We start from the raw sequence: 14,424 nt of genomic DNA, 5'->3' as shown, positions 1-14,424 counted from the left end.
TTCAGCAGATCGCTCTGTTCAAAGTCTCTGAGATTGTCCTCATGATGCCCCGCTGTAGCTTCATGCATCACACAGTTGAACGGTTGAATATATTTTTGCACAAAACAAACACTGTGGCTTTTTTCGTCCATCACTTACAATGGAAGCACTCAGGGTTCAAAATTAGCACCATCTACTAGCCAAATGCATGGTAAAATATGCACGTGGCTGGTAGATTTGCTTCACTCATCAGCCAAAAAAAACCAATGGCAATCTATTTGAGTGGCTGGTGTTAATTTTGAACACTGGAAGCACTATAGGGAACAGATCCTTTCATGGCCAGTGAACAGGAGGAATGATTACAGCAAGCAAAACCAATTTTCAATGTTTCAATGTTCACATGGGCACCGTACTATTGCTTTAAGACAAACGTTCAAAACCTATTCTTGTATTATTGCGATGCACAAAACATCCCGAATTAATGGAAAGTTCCCTCTCTTTCCCAGAATGTATTCATTGCTGCTTTATCTCTGCCCTGAGCTCACATCAGAGGGACACTGAAGAGAGTCTTCTTTTCTTTGTTTTTGTCTTTGGATGAAGGCATTTAAAACATGTCCAACATCAGCTGATACCAATAAAGGACAAGGACATGAGCACACCCACTCTCTCTCACACACACACACACACACACACACACACACACACACACACACACACACACACACACAAACACTCATCACCCGTAGTATGAAGGGAACATAGTGTAGCCGCCGCACATGTTTGGACGCTCGTCTCTCTCCTGGCCATATTTGGCAACCTGTTGCTGCCACACACACACACACACACACACACACACACACACACACACACACACACACACACACATTGCCCTGCTGTTCCCTCTGTCTCTATGACCGGGATTGAACCCATAAACCTGATTACCCCTGTCCACCCTCTTCCTCCCCTTTCAGGTTGACTTGGTGACCTTCTGGAAATCAAAAGCAGCAACACTCTTTTTGGACAGCTGGTTGGCGGGAGTTTCTTTTTTTTTTCTCCTCTTCGGGCGACGTGACAAGTGTTCGTGGAGTGACACTGAGCCTGAACTGTGTTTAGCTGCAGAGTTATTCTATTTTTTCAGGTTTAATTTCAACCTGCTGTACATTGTATGCACTTTAGAGACACTGACGTTGAAGAATGAAGAATGATGGTAAGAGTCTTCTCTCAATAAATGAAACGTCTTTAGCTATGACTTTTATAAATGGCGTTTATTCTTACTCACAAAGCCAAAAGCGGAGGATCCAGGCTTTACCCCTGACCATGTGTTTCAGCAGAGATGGCGCCAACGCCGCCGGTTGGCTAGCCACCCCACAGCATCTTGCCCCGCCCACGCGCATGCTGCCGTGGCATGCCTCGTTGGAAGCGCGCAGTCCGCTCCAAGAATAAATGTGCTGCTATGTCATCGCCGAGGAAACGATCTGTGTAATGCAGCTGAGCGGGTCAGGTCGATGAAATCCTACACTCGCTCTATTTCAGGCAGGAATGTGTTGGCTGCAGCTCGCCGCCTCAACTCTCTGGAAACCAAAATGAAAAAAAAAAAAGATTGGTCAGGGTTCGTCACACCTGATTCTGCTATCAATGAACACCTTCACTGCTTTGAAGGGTTATATAAAAAGAGATTTTCACTACAGTAACTCAAATTTAGGATATCTCAGCTTTACTTTGAACTACTCCAGTTCCAGATATGTACAACTGCACTTTGACTGTTATATTCTTCAGTCTTTCATGTTACTAGATATAACGATAATAACCCAGACTACTACCGAATATTAACCGTTTACTAGCCCAACAGCATGTCTTCACGGCAGCATGGCTAACACCATAGACAGTATATCAAATGGACCAACAGATCCGTTGCACTGGACGGAGACCAGTGAAGGATATTAGAAGCCCTTTTCCGATGATGGCTGAGCGTTACTGAGCAGCCTCCAACTGAGCTTGACGACGTAGATGTGACGTGAGCAACCTGAAAGTCTGAAAGTTGTAAGTCTTCTGGTAGCTGTGCCAAGAGAAATCTCAATCACTCCAAATCTTATAGAGACAGAGAGCGTAGGTATATGTAAGGAGATAACATGGGCACAGGCTAATTATTGCTAACTAACATGCTAGTTAACATTAGTAATTAAACTTAATTAGCTACTGTAAGTCAAAACTGCCTGCGAGCTTCTCCTGTACTGTACGGTAATTCCTCTACTATGCGACAGTAAGTCGCGTATTTATGACACAATCGTTAGCCTATTTTTTATAAAAAAACATCTGCTACGGAGCCATAACATGAGATACAAGGTAATGGAGCCTTTTATACATTGTCGTGTTTCTTTAGAAATAAACAATGAATAAACTCTTTAAACGCTTCAGATGTAAAGTTATTCGCTGTCAAAGTGACGTCAAAATGAATGGCAGTCAATGGAACGCTAACGGTGGGTGAGTGCTTGTTCGCATCGAAATGTCGCCCCTTCGCTAACATCAACAACGGAAGCTAAAGTTACCCACAATCCATCAGGTGTATCTCACTACGGAATACGGAATAGCCCAAAATACACAACAGACTGGTCATGTAATATGTTTGCATGTTTAAAAAGGTAATTAGGATATCTTTAATCGTGAAGAATTAAATCCTGACTACTTTTGACTAAACAAACCGATAAGGATTAATGGAACTGGGTATGAAACTATTGTGTTAGATACTCATAGAAACGCCATAAAGTGAACTGTAGATATCAGTAATCTAGCAAAAATATAAAAATAAAAATGGAATAGGATAAATGAATTAAAAATGGTGTGCTATGCAAGGTTGATTTAGCATAGACGGTGGCTTTATCTATTATTAATAATAATAGCATTAATATTATATTATTATCAGAATGTTTATTTGTGTTGTTTTTTCTCTGAGAATGTGTAGATATTGGTGGAAAAAATGAAGTAATATAGGCCTATATATAGATAAAAATACAAGGAATAAGATAATTCATTTAAATGTGTACAAATACGTAAAATATGTATTTCAATACATTTTCATAAAAGCAACGAAAAAAATACATCAACCATGGGAGGCTCCTTCATCGACCTGCTGTCTCTTCACTTCCACCAGTATCTGTGCTTTAAGAGGACATCCTGTCTTTTATCTTCATTCACCTGCATTGCAACCACAGACAGTATTCGATATCTGAAATTTGAATACAAATCTAACCGGTTCTATGAATTTCAGGCATTCAGCCTGAAATTCATAGAACCGGTTAGATTTGTATCTCTTCTCTGCACACTGATTGTGACTGATTGAGCCATTTGCTTGTACGTTTAGATACTCAGGTTTTCCTTTGCCCCATCATTCATGTGCTGTTCTGATTAATTACCACGAAGCGAACATATGATAAGACGATTAATCAGCTGTCACCTGCTTAACTGAATCAGGCAGACTGTGACACATAGATGATGGCATAAACCGCTTCCTCGCTTATTAAATATGTGGTCTTTGTTGTGTGTAGTGACTCTACTTCAACCCTGAAGGGATAATGTCACAAAGACCTGATTATTTATTTCAGACGAGGCATCTCTGCTATACTTGCTATGCTGCGTCATCCAAGCTGTTGAATACCGTTTTTATTTGATTCCAAGGTATTTACTGCAGGAAACCACAGAGGCTGTAAAGTGAAACACTCGGTGAACTGCAGCTGAAGTCACTCTTTGAGCCTGTGAAGAGTTTCAGTGCAGCTTTACAGAAATATTAAACGCACATCTGAATCCAAATCTGATGATGAAATATGGACTCTGACTGCTCCCTGCTGCTGGAGACAGCCCTATACAAAGCTCTTTAAACACACACACACACACACACACACACTGTGCGGAGAAAGGCTGACCCGGCTGACGTGGCGTCCACACAGCACGTGTAGAGATCTGTGAGAGAAAAAAAACACAGAGCTTTTCAGCTGGAGGGATTTGAAGGGGAGGTCTAACTTTAAAGTTCTTTCAGTCTCTTTCTTTCTTCCACACACACACACAAACACACACAGACGCACACACACACACACACACACATGCACATTGCTTTGAGCACATATGAATGTAAAAAAAAAAAAAAAAAAAAAAAAAAAAAAAAAAAAAAAAAAAAAAAAAAAAACCGCCAGGTTTTTTTCCCCACAAAAAAAAAATATATCACAACAAAAACAAAAACCCAAAAATATCTACAAGCATCAAGACACAGAGATCCATGTAAAATGCAGGCAAACATACATTCATAAACTTGTGTTGAAAAACCAAAAACTATCTGTCCAACTCTGCACACAGTTTAGTTTTCCGTGCAATGCTGCATCATGCAAATCCGATAATTCAACTGGACATGTTCATGTGGGGACTTAATGGGGACCGGCGTTCCTGCCCTGGAAGTACTTATGGGGATCAGCCCTCCTATCCTGGAAGTACTTATGGGGAACAGCGTTCCAATCCTGCAAGTATTTAATTTAACCCAAATCACAACACAGTTTTTTTTGTACCTAAACTTAAGTATCGGGACCGTGGGGCGACCTCTAGCTCACCCAGTAAGAGCGTTCGCCCCGTGTTGGCGGAGTCCTGCATGTAGGGTTCGAATCCGACCTGCTGCCCTTTGCTGCGTGTCAACCTCCATCTCTCTCCCCCTTTCATGTCTATCCACTTTCAAAAATAAAAGGGAAAAAAAACCCAAGAAATAATCTTAAAAATAAAAATAAAAGTATTGTGATCGTCACACATCGGTGACCGGTCGCCGTTTCACATTGTTAAATATAGTGTCATATTTCGTAAGTTATCATACAAACCATTTTCATAATTTCCTAAAATATAGCATACAAACCTGTTGATGAGAATATGTTGCCTATTTTGGTAGTCGCAAAAGGTCAAATGTGATCAATCAAGCACATTCTTAGTGATGCTTAGTCACAAATTCAGTGGATTTTGATGGAGTCAGGCCCATAGCCATAGCAGCAGTTGGGGATGTTGGGGTTCCTGCAGTCCAGAGTAGTAGCTTCCATCTATTATTAAATGCATATTCAATTTGTCTGATTCTCTTCTGTCTGTATCATCATCCGCCATCTGTCTCTGTTTCTTCTTTTCCTTCTGTTAGTCTAAGATGAGCCTGTGACACTAAACGTCTTTTTCTTTGGCTCTACTCCTTCAGATGCTTCAAGACAGAAAATAATAAAGCTGAATACTTTATTTACTTCTAATGAGTTCCTATTCAACCTATTTCAAATTGGATTAAATGTTTACCCCACTTTAATAATAATTTAACGTTAATTACAATACAACTAGGGCTGCAGTATTATTGTTTGTTTTTAAACAATAAGTTTATTGAGTTTCATTCTACAGACATACAGAAATGTAGACAGTCTGAAAAACTAAATTAGCAAAACAAACACAAATAACAGACATCAATCACAGCAACAGACAAAAAATATACACAAAAAACCTTTACATAAAATAAAAACACAAATTATAAGGACTTTATACGAAAAAAGAGTCCTTTCACTTTGGTCTGATTCTTTCTTATAAGATATATTTGGGACATGTAACAAATCAAACAGTGTCACAAGCCAATATAAACATCTCTCTGCTGCATGAAAAATACTAAATTACTCATAATTACCCTCGTTTGCCAGTACACCACCCACATCATTTCGTTCAACAAAGTCCAAGAATGGTACCCAAACCTGTTTAAAAGTATCTTGTCTATCCTTAACCATATATGTTATTCGTTCCATTGTTAGGCAAGAAGACATTTCCCTAAGCCACTGACCAATACTAGGCCTATTTACACACACATCAAGAGAAATCAACAATAAACACATGCCAATAAGTATTTATGGGCTGCAGTATTATTTGATTATTTAATGTGTGATGTGTGTTAACCTTCCTGTTGTCCTCGGGTCAAATTTGACCCGTTTTCAAAAAGTTCCTATCTCAGAAATTTGGGTTTCTTTCAATCAAATTGTCAAAATAAATAAATAAAGTGGACGGTTCCATACAACGCATAAAATTAATGATCTGTACTTTGATTGAATTTAGGTGTTTTATTAAATTTTGTGGCATTCCAAAAAAATATATAAAAGAATGTTGAAAAAGGTGACAAAAATGTCCAATAAAACACAGAAAAAAAAAAATCAACATAAACATCAGAAAAAGTAACCAAAACCTTGGAATAAAGTGAGAAAACATCTGGGGAAAAAAGGGACGAAAGTGCAAAAACAATTGTACGGTCGACGGGGACACAACACAAGGGTTAAGCTTGCGCTTCCAAACAGAACTGAACTCACAATGCAGACTCCTTTAAACGGTTTATTGCAAAAAAACAAAAAAAAAAGGAGACTCAAAAAATAGAAGCTAGGTGTGGAGACATGCATCCGGGGGTGGAGCGTGGCGCTCAGGATGCAGAGCGTGGTCGACAGGTTGAGGTTGGGCGAGGCAAGCAGGCAGGTGAAGCGTGGCAGGGGACTGAGGTTATAACGACGAACTGGCAGAGAGTGGAGTGGGAGACCGGGTTAAATGCTGCAGTAGGAGTAGATGGCGATCACTGCTGAGGGTTTCCAGGTGGATGAGAGAACAGGCAGGTGAATGGAATGGGAATAGCCACGGCCAGCCTCACACAGAACACAGACAGGGGAGACAAGCAAGAGGAGCAGGGAAAATACAGCCAATCCTAACAATGTGACCGTAAAATATTACATTACATGTCATTTAGCTGACGCCTTTATCCAAAGCGGCTTCCAATTGCTATATATGTCAGAGGTCGCACGCCTCTGGAGCAACTAGGGGTTAAGTGTCTTGCTCAGGGACACCTTGGTTGATGTATCACAGTGGGAATCAAACCTGGGTCTCCCACACCAAAGGCATGTGTCATGTATCCACTGCGCCATCCCCACCCAAAATAGGGATCATATTGTTATATATTGTTATGGGGTTCTAGTTTGTCATTATTTTATTACTGTTTAATTATTATTTAATGAACTAACAATTTACTAGTTGTTGCAATAACTGACTGTGCACCTCCAAGTCTGAGATCAATCAATCAATCAATCAATCAATCAATCAATCAATCAATCAAAATGTATTTGTATAGCGCTTTACAACAACCAGCAGGTATCCAAAGTGCTTCACACCAGGAACTAAGAATAGAACATATCTTGCAATAAGAAGAATGAAACGTAGAAAACAGGAAAATCATAAAAGGTTACAAAGAAACAGGAAGAGGAAATTGTAACACCACTACTGAGTATTATAAGCCATTCTAAACAGGTAGGTTTTGAGTTCAGACCTGAAAAGAGCGACATCTGTAGTTGTGCAAATATCAGGGGGTAACTTATTCCAGAGTCTCGGGGCAGCAACCGCAAAAGCCTGATCACCCCACCGTTTGGATTGTGAGCATGTTCCTGGGCTCATAATTCAATTCAATTCAATTTTATTTATAGTATCAAATCATAACAGAGTTATCTCGAGACACTTTACAGATAGAGTAGGTCTAGACCACACTCTATAATTTACAAAGCCCCAACAATTACAATAATTCCCTCAGGAGCAAGCATTAGCAGTGGCTATTGCGACAGTGGCAAGGAAAAACTCCCTTTTAGGAAGAAACCTCGGCAGACCCAGACTCTTGGTAGGCGGTGTCTGACGGGGCCGGTTGGGGGTGTGATGGCGATAATAGTCGCATTAAAGTGGCCAAAACTTATTTAGTCTTGGTTTAAGAAGGCAAGGATTCCATTAGTGAAATCCTCAGGTTTCTATCTCAGTTGCCTTGTCTCCTGAAAAAAATGATGTTCCCGTACAACTAAACTGCATTCTCAATTACATTTTGCAGGAAATGTATTTTCTTACAGATCCCAAGATTGTCTCAACCAGTGGTGTAGTCAACATGATACGCAGGTATACACAGTATAACCACTAAGAAAGCTCCAGGATTTCCATATACCCACTTAAAAATGCGTAATGACACACAACAACATACTTTCCATTATATTTTTGACATATTTTGAATTGTCATGTGCTTTTTTTCTTAGCATAGGCTAAGTAAAGCTATTTCACCTGTGAATTGGTGCATAAAAGTATATCAAAATGCAGGAAATGATGTCTCTGATGCTTAAAATTTCCCTGGGGGAGGACCCCCCACAATACATTAGACTACACCACATGTCCTTGTACCAGCGACAGGCGCACACTGTGAAACGGTCGCAGTTTTAAACACGTGATCAAAATGAGGACGTTTGTTACGTAACTTAAGTGTGTTACGTAAGTTAACTCATGTACGTTAATTAAACGAAGTCACCCTTGACTTTTGGTTTCACACGGGACACGAAAAATGGTCTTCTGAGTCAAAGTCCCATTTTTTGTTTGATCCATCCATCCACCCCGACCACCTCCCCGGGAGGACTTTTGAGATTAGAAACATAACTAATCCTGAGCTAAATACGTTTCCCTCGAAACCTAATTGAGAATGCAGTTCAGTTGTACGGGAACGACATTTTTAGGAGGCGGGGCTGACTGGAGGGCACTAGGTGGTCCAAGGGTTTGGGTGTTGGTTGGGTTTGGACATGGGTTGTGGAGAGGTAACCCTAACCATATTTCACTTATTGAACAAACTAGCTGTGTAGGGATGTTCAAATGTAGAAGTCTTTTTACTTGAAAGACTTTAATATCCTCATAAAGGCGTGAAAGGGGACCTGGACATGGGTTCGTATTTGAGACTTTTCTGGAAACCCCATAATGTGCAACACAGGGCTCAGATTTAACAAAAAACATCTGTCAGCAGTCTGACCACAGCCGGGCAGACACGTGTACAGACTGAATCCTTGATATTTAAAGGATATCGAATGAAGAACTTCAAATTATGATTTTTTTTTTTTATTTTTTTTTTTTTTAAATATCCAAAATAGACATGTTATGGTTTTGGAGAAGCCTGAACTTCCCTGATGCCGGACCGACTGACTCACTGCACTGAGTCGTCTGATGCCTTCAGTTCCCCCACAACAAAACATCAAATGAACAGGAGGAATTAAAGAGTCAGGAGTGACTCTCAATTCCTCATCTGTAAAAATAAAACATTGTGCGGTGACATTATGAAATGAAGCTCAGACTCAGCGGTGTGCAGGTTGGAGTTGAAAGCTGTATGTTTCTTTTTGGCTCTTTGACTTTCACACTAAACATTTTATAAGCAAACCAGGCATTGTAAACAAAAGTTACATGAGTGGCAAAGGCAGCTCATTAACTAAAAAACCTTCCACCATTGTCAAAATGAACGGAAGGGGGAGTGTTCAAAAAAATTGTTTGCAGACTCAAGTCTGTACTATAATAAAACAAACACTGTATAAACAGTGACACAATGTTAGACTACTTGTAACCAAAAATGAAGCCACATTTATTTATACAATTTTACACAGCAACCAGGTTTGCATCAGAGCTTCAAAGAAATTACAGAAAGAGGTAGAGCCCCAAACTCACCAAAATCTACAGCACGTTTTCAGAATCAAAATGGGTGATACAACAGATACATGCACATTATAGACAACATCATAGGGAGTAAAGCCTACCGTGTGAATAAAAACATGCTTAAACTAAAGGGGCACTCGGAGAACGCAGACTTCTGCCAAGGCATGCCCGATTACAATGTTATAATGTAGTGTGGATTTTCCCAGTCGGGAACTCGTTTTTTTAAATGAAAGTGAAAAATGATTTGTGTATCCGCCTGGTGATTCGGATTCCGAGTTCTTCCTCACGCTCACGCTGAAGTTTATCCATAATTAATAACAAACTTAGCCAAAAGAGTTTTTGGATGTTTCTGATCCTAAACTATGATACCATATACTTAACATAGGGCCAACTGTTTTCCAAAGCTACAATATGTTTCAAGCCCCACTATGCAGCTGTAAGTTAATCTGTTGGTCTTTCATCACATGTGAGTGAAATATATCAACATTGGACTTGATTTGGTTTAGAGTTTAGACATTCATGGTCCCCCGGAGGATGAAATGCCTTTTTTTCTATAGCGCCACCAACAGGTCAAAATCTATCTGACTAAGCTGTTCTTTGGGCCTAAAGCTAACATAGCACTTTACTAGACATTTTGTTTTCTGGGATGTAATGAGCATTACAGCTAGCCTGACAAGCCAGACCCACATCAAGATGTTGGGTCTGGGAACTCACCATTGGCAGGGCTCAATCCGAGGGGCGGGATAAACGGTTGTCTTTCAAATTCCCTCTGCACGTAATAGCGCTACAACCAGGCAGAGCAACGAAGAAGGTAGCGGAGCTAGTTGATAGATTAAACTTTTTGCCGTATCCGGTCGGCAAAACTCTGAACACATCTTCCTTTTTTAAGAATGACTTCAGTGCCGTTCTTTGTTCTTTTCTCAAAGAAAAGCTTAACTCCAAGTCTTCCAGAAGACCGCTGTTCCCAGCAGCAGCAGCAGCAGCCATAAGCCCCGCCTACCGACTCTATACACGATGTGATTGGCCTGACCAGAGTTTGGTTTTTCCTGCTCGCAAGCCAACGGAGAGTGCCTAGACCCCCCTGGCTGCAAAATAAATTTGCTGCCGCTAGGGTGCGTCTAGATTTCTAGGCTACATTACAGCTTCACAGGGCCCCTACATTTTAACAGCAAAACACACCATGTAGGATTTCTTCATGATGCCCATGACAAAAACTCTTCAGTTTGCACATAAAAAAACCAGAGTGTACTTTTTTGACTTAAACCAATGACTGAAAGGAAGGAAGGAAGGCAATTTGCTGCACTTTGCCAAACCACCACTATGATCCATTAAATTGAGTTTTTGCCGTGATTTCAATGAGCTTATAAAACTCAGCCGTATAGTGTGAGTCACCATGGATCAGAAGCAGACTAATGCCTGGAAAAGAAAATCAGAATAAAATGATGGTGGACTCTTTTTGGTGAGTTTTGGCTCATGTTAGATATTTTCCATTTTTCTGCGGAGGAAATGAACCATCTTCAGACAACACGATGAATCATGTCCATCTCTTCGCTCTCTGAGGGAAGGACGCTCATTTCTAAGACTGTCTGAATCTGGTTGGCAGAGAAATCAGTACAGGAAGTTCATCGCTTAGTCACCATGTCCGAAATCATTTCAGTCTACTTCTGTTCCCTGTTTTCTATTCAAACAGACCTCCATTGGGTTTAAGTGTGTGTGTGTGTGTGTGTGTGTGTGTGTGTGTGTGTGTGTGTGTGTGTGTGTGTGTGTGTGTGTGTGTGTGTGTGTGTGTGTGTCAGTTAAGCTTAAAAAGGGGCTGTCCATCTAACACACACACACACACACACCAATACATGAATACATGTTTGTTTGTTTTTGTTGGGTGGGATGAATAGGATAGCACAATAGCTCATTCTTAACCTGCAGGTTCCTAAAAAGTTTAATGTAGGGCTGGGTATCGCCAGTCATTTCCTGAATGGTCACCAACTGCCTGTTTTTTTACACTGCATTCTGGGGATTACTTAGAAAGCTAAAACTCCAGTACACTGGAATAATTGTCTTACTCTGGCCGACTGGAAAACCTCCATGTAAGCACTGAACTGGTCAACTTTTTTTTCTCAATGTCTAGATTACATGTTACTGTTGTTTAACGGCATACAATCACTATATTTAAATATGTAGTTAGTGCTTCACACTGAAATATAATCATTTACATTCCACAGAAACAACCGTTATCTGTGTCCTGGACGTCCCGAAAAATGTCACTTTTAAACCAAACGAAGCCCAGTTTTTACCTTTTTTTTTTTTGTCTAGATGTCTTCGGAGCTCCAAATCACCAAATGTGTGCTTATTTTTGGGCATTTCACTTCCTACGGAACCAGGGAGAGACACACCCAGAGGTCAGATAGAAGAGAAAATGAGGAGAAACTTGACTGATCACTGGCAGACAACCCTAAGCCTTACTTACAGAGGAGTTACCTTTACGTTTTATTTCTGTTTAATGAACCCAGTCACTGTTCTGGTTTCAGTTCTGCTTCACTAACCAACACATCTGGCCAACAGAACCACTGACTACGCCTTTTCCCTTTTCCTACCAGCAAGCCTGTGTGTGTGTGTGTGTGTGTGTGTGTGTGTGTGTGTGTGTGTGTGTGTGTGTGTGTGTGTGTGTGTGTGTGTGTGTGTGTGTGTGTGTGTAAGAGAGAGAGAGAGAGAGAGAGAGGGGTCCACTGTGTGTAAATCCCAAAGCTAACATCCGTAGCTAGTAGATCCCAGCTGATAGAGCAGCGGCTCGCACTGATGGCATCATAATCCAGAGACAGGAAGTAGGTGGATGAGTGTGTGAATACTGTCGGTACACGATCCGTTCTGCCTGCACGATCCGTTCTGCACATGCGCAAGATAATACTGTTTTACCGAGGATACGACCTGCACGATCTGTTCCACGCTAGCCTATGGCTAGCCTCCACTGGGAAGCTAACGTTAGTTTAGCTAACAGCTAGATTCAGTCTAAAATAACGTTACATTACAACCTTACATTAAGACTTTACAGTAATAACAATAAAGACAAATATTGAGTGATTGTATTTTAAATGAGCACAAGTACAGTAGAACTGACGTAACAGCTGTTATATATGTTAACGTTTATTTTCAAGTTTTATTTTGAGGGTCTTTTAAAGTTATTACAGTAGGCGGGTTTAAAAAATTTTGGGGGTGGGCCGAAACATAACAATCGTGAGTGTTGTGAATCCTCGTACAACAATAGCGCTGAAACATTTGCGTGTATGTGCAGAACGGATCGCGCATGTGCAGAACGGATCGTGCAGGCAGAACGGATCGTGTACCGACAAATACAGTGCCAACACACACACACACACACACACGTAGCTGACATAGAGGGAAAATATGTACAAGCGGGCCCTTTAAACCTCAGAAGCGGTCATAGGTTTAAGTGGGTAGGTCCAACTATAAGATACAATACTTACAAATTGCAGTACGTGAAAGACAGTGATGTTATGTTGACCACACACCACAACAGAAACTCTTTATTATTGATGCGGAGAATAACTTGTGAGCCCGTTAATGAAGATGGATGATGGAGAAAAGCACTGAGGAAAGTCTGAGGGTCAGTGCAGTCCGAAGTAGGAGTTCTTCCACGTAAACATTTGATCTTATCTCAGTTGTTTAAACACGTAGTTACGTCAGCCTCTTGGAAGCTGTTTGGGGTGCTGCCATTATGGGAAAGTTCTCCAGTCTTACCAAAAGAAATGTTTATTAAATATTTATTTATTATTACTCTTAACCCACTCCTCAGTCACTACACTTTGCATAAACCTTCATCCTGGACTATACACCTGTCAATTGCACATACTATGATTGTTTGTTTTTTGCACATTTTGCACTCAATCCATTCAGCCTCTTTTTACTTTCTTCTCATGTCAAACAGCTATTTTGTATATATTTGTTTCGGTATTTATTGTATATTTCATGATAATGTTCAATATGTGTGTTTGTTTACGTACGCACCAACCACCAAGGCAAATTCCTTGTACGTACTTACTTGACAATAAACCAGATTCTGATTTGGATTCTTCAGCATCATCACTGAGTAGTTGATGTAATGAGAACATTTTCACATATAAGAGGCTTTTTTCACACGATTGCTGTGTGTTTCTGTTCTCTATATTTTTGAAATGTTGCACAACAATTTGCGCAATCATCCAAGCGGGAAATGGGCGTTTTTATTTGGCAAACGGACACAGACGGAGTACAGGAATGGGAGGAACTAGAGTACGCTCAGTTTCCATTTGGGTATGTTCCAACTGTGAAAAAAATAATCTCATCTTAAAGGCCCGCTTAACTCGCTTTTCCTGGTCTTTTAACATTGCACTATGAGTTGCGGTCAACAGCTACACCAGTTCTCCTCACTGTTAAATAAAACATGGTTTTAATATCATGGCTCATGTTGATTTCAGCTCAGTTGATATATTGGTAGAGCTGGATACAGTGTGGCCAATCAGCCATGCTATCCAATTCCCCCCAGAGGATAAACAGAAAAACAGCCTAGAAGTCTAGATGCACCCTAGCGGCAGCAATTGTAATTTGCAGCCAGGGGGGTCCAGCAACTCTCCGTTGGCTTGCGAGCTGGAAAAACCAAACTCTGGCCGGGCCAATCACATAGTGTATAGAGTTGGGGCTTATGGCTGCTGCTGCTGGGAACAGCGGTCTTCTGGAAGACTTGGAGTTAATCTTTTCTTTGAGAAAAGAACAAAGAACGGCACTGAAATCATTCTTAAAAAAGGAAGATGTGTTCGGAGTTTTGACGACTGGATACGGCAAAAGTTTAATCTATCAACTAGCTTCTCTTCCTTCTTCGTTGCTCTGGTTGTTTGTAGCGCTATCCTATTGCGTGCAGAAGGAATTTGAAAGACAACCGTTTAT

This window comes from Perca fluviatilis, chromosome 4 (assembly GCF_010015445.1).
Source record: "Perca fluviatilis chromosome 4, GENO_Pfluv_1.0, whole genome shotgun sequence".
NCBI lineage: Eukaryota > Metazoa > Chordata > Actinopteri > Perciformes > Percidae > Perca > Perca fluviatilis.
The sequence above is the reverse complement of the archived record's forward strand: the minus strand, read 5'-3'. Positions refer to the sequence as shown.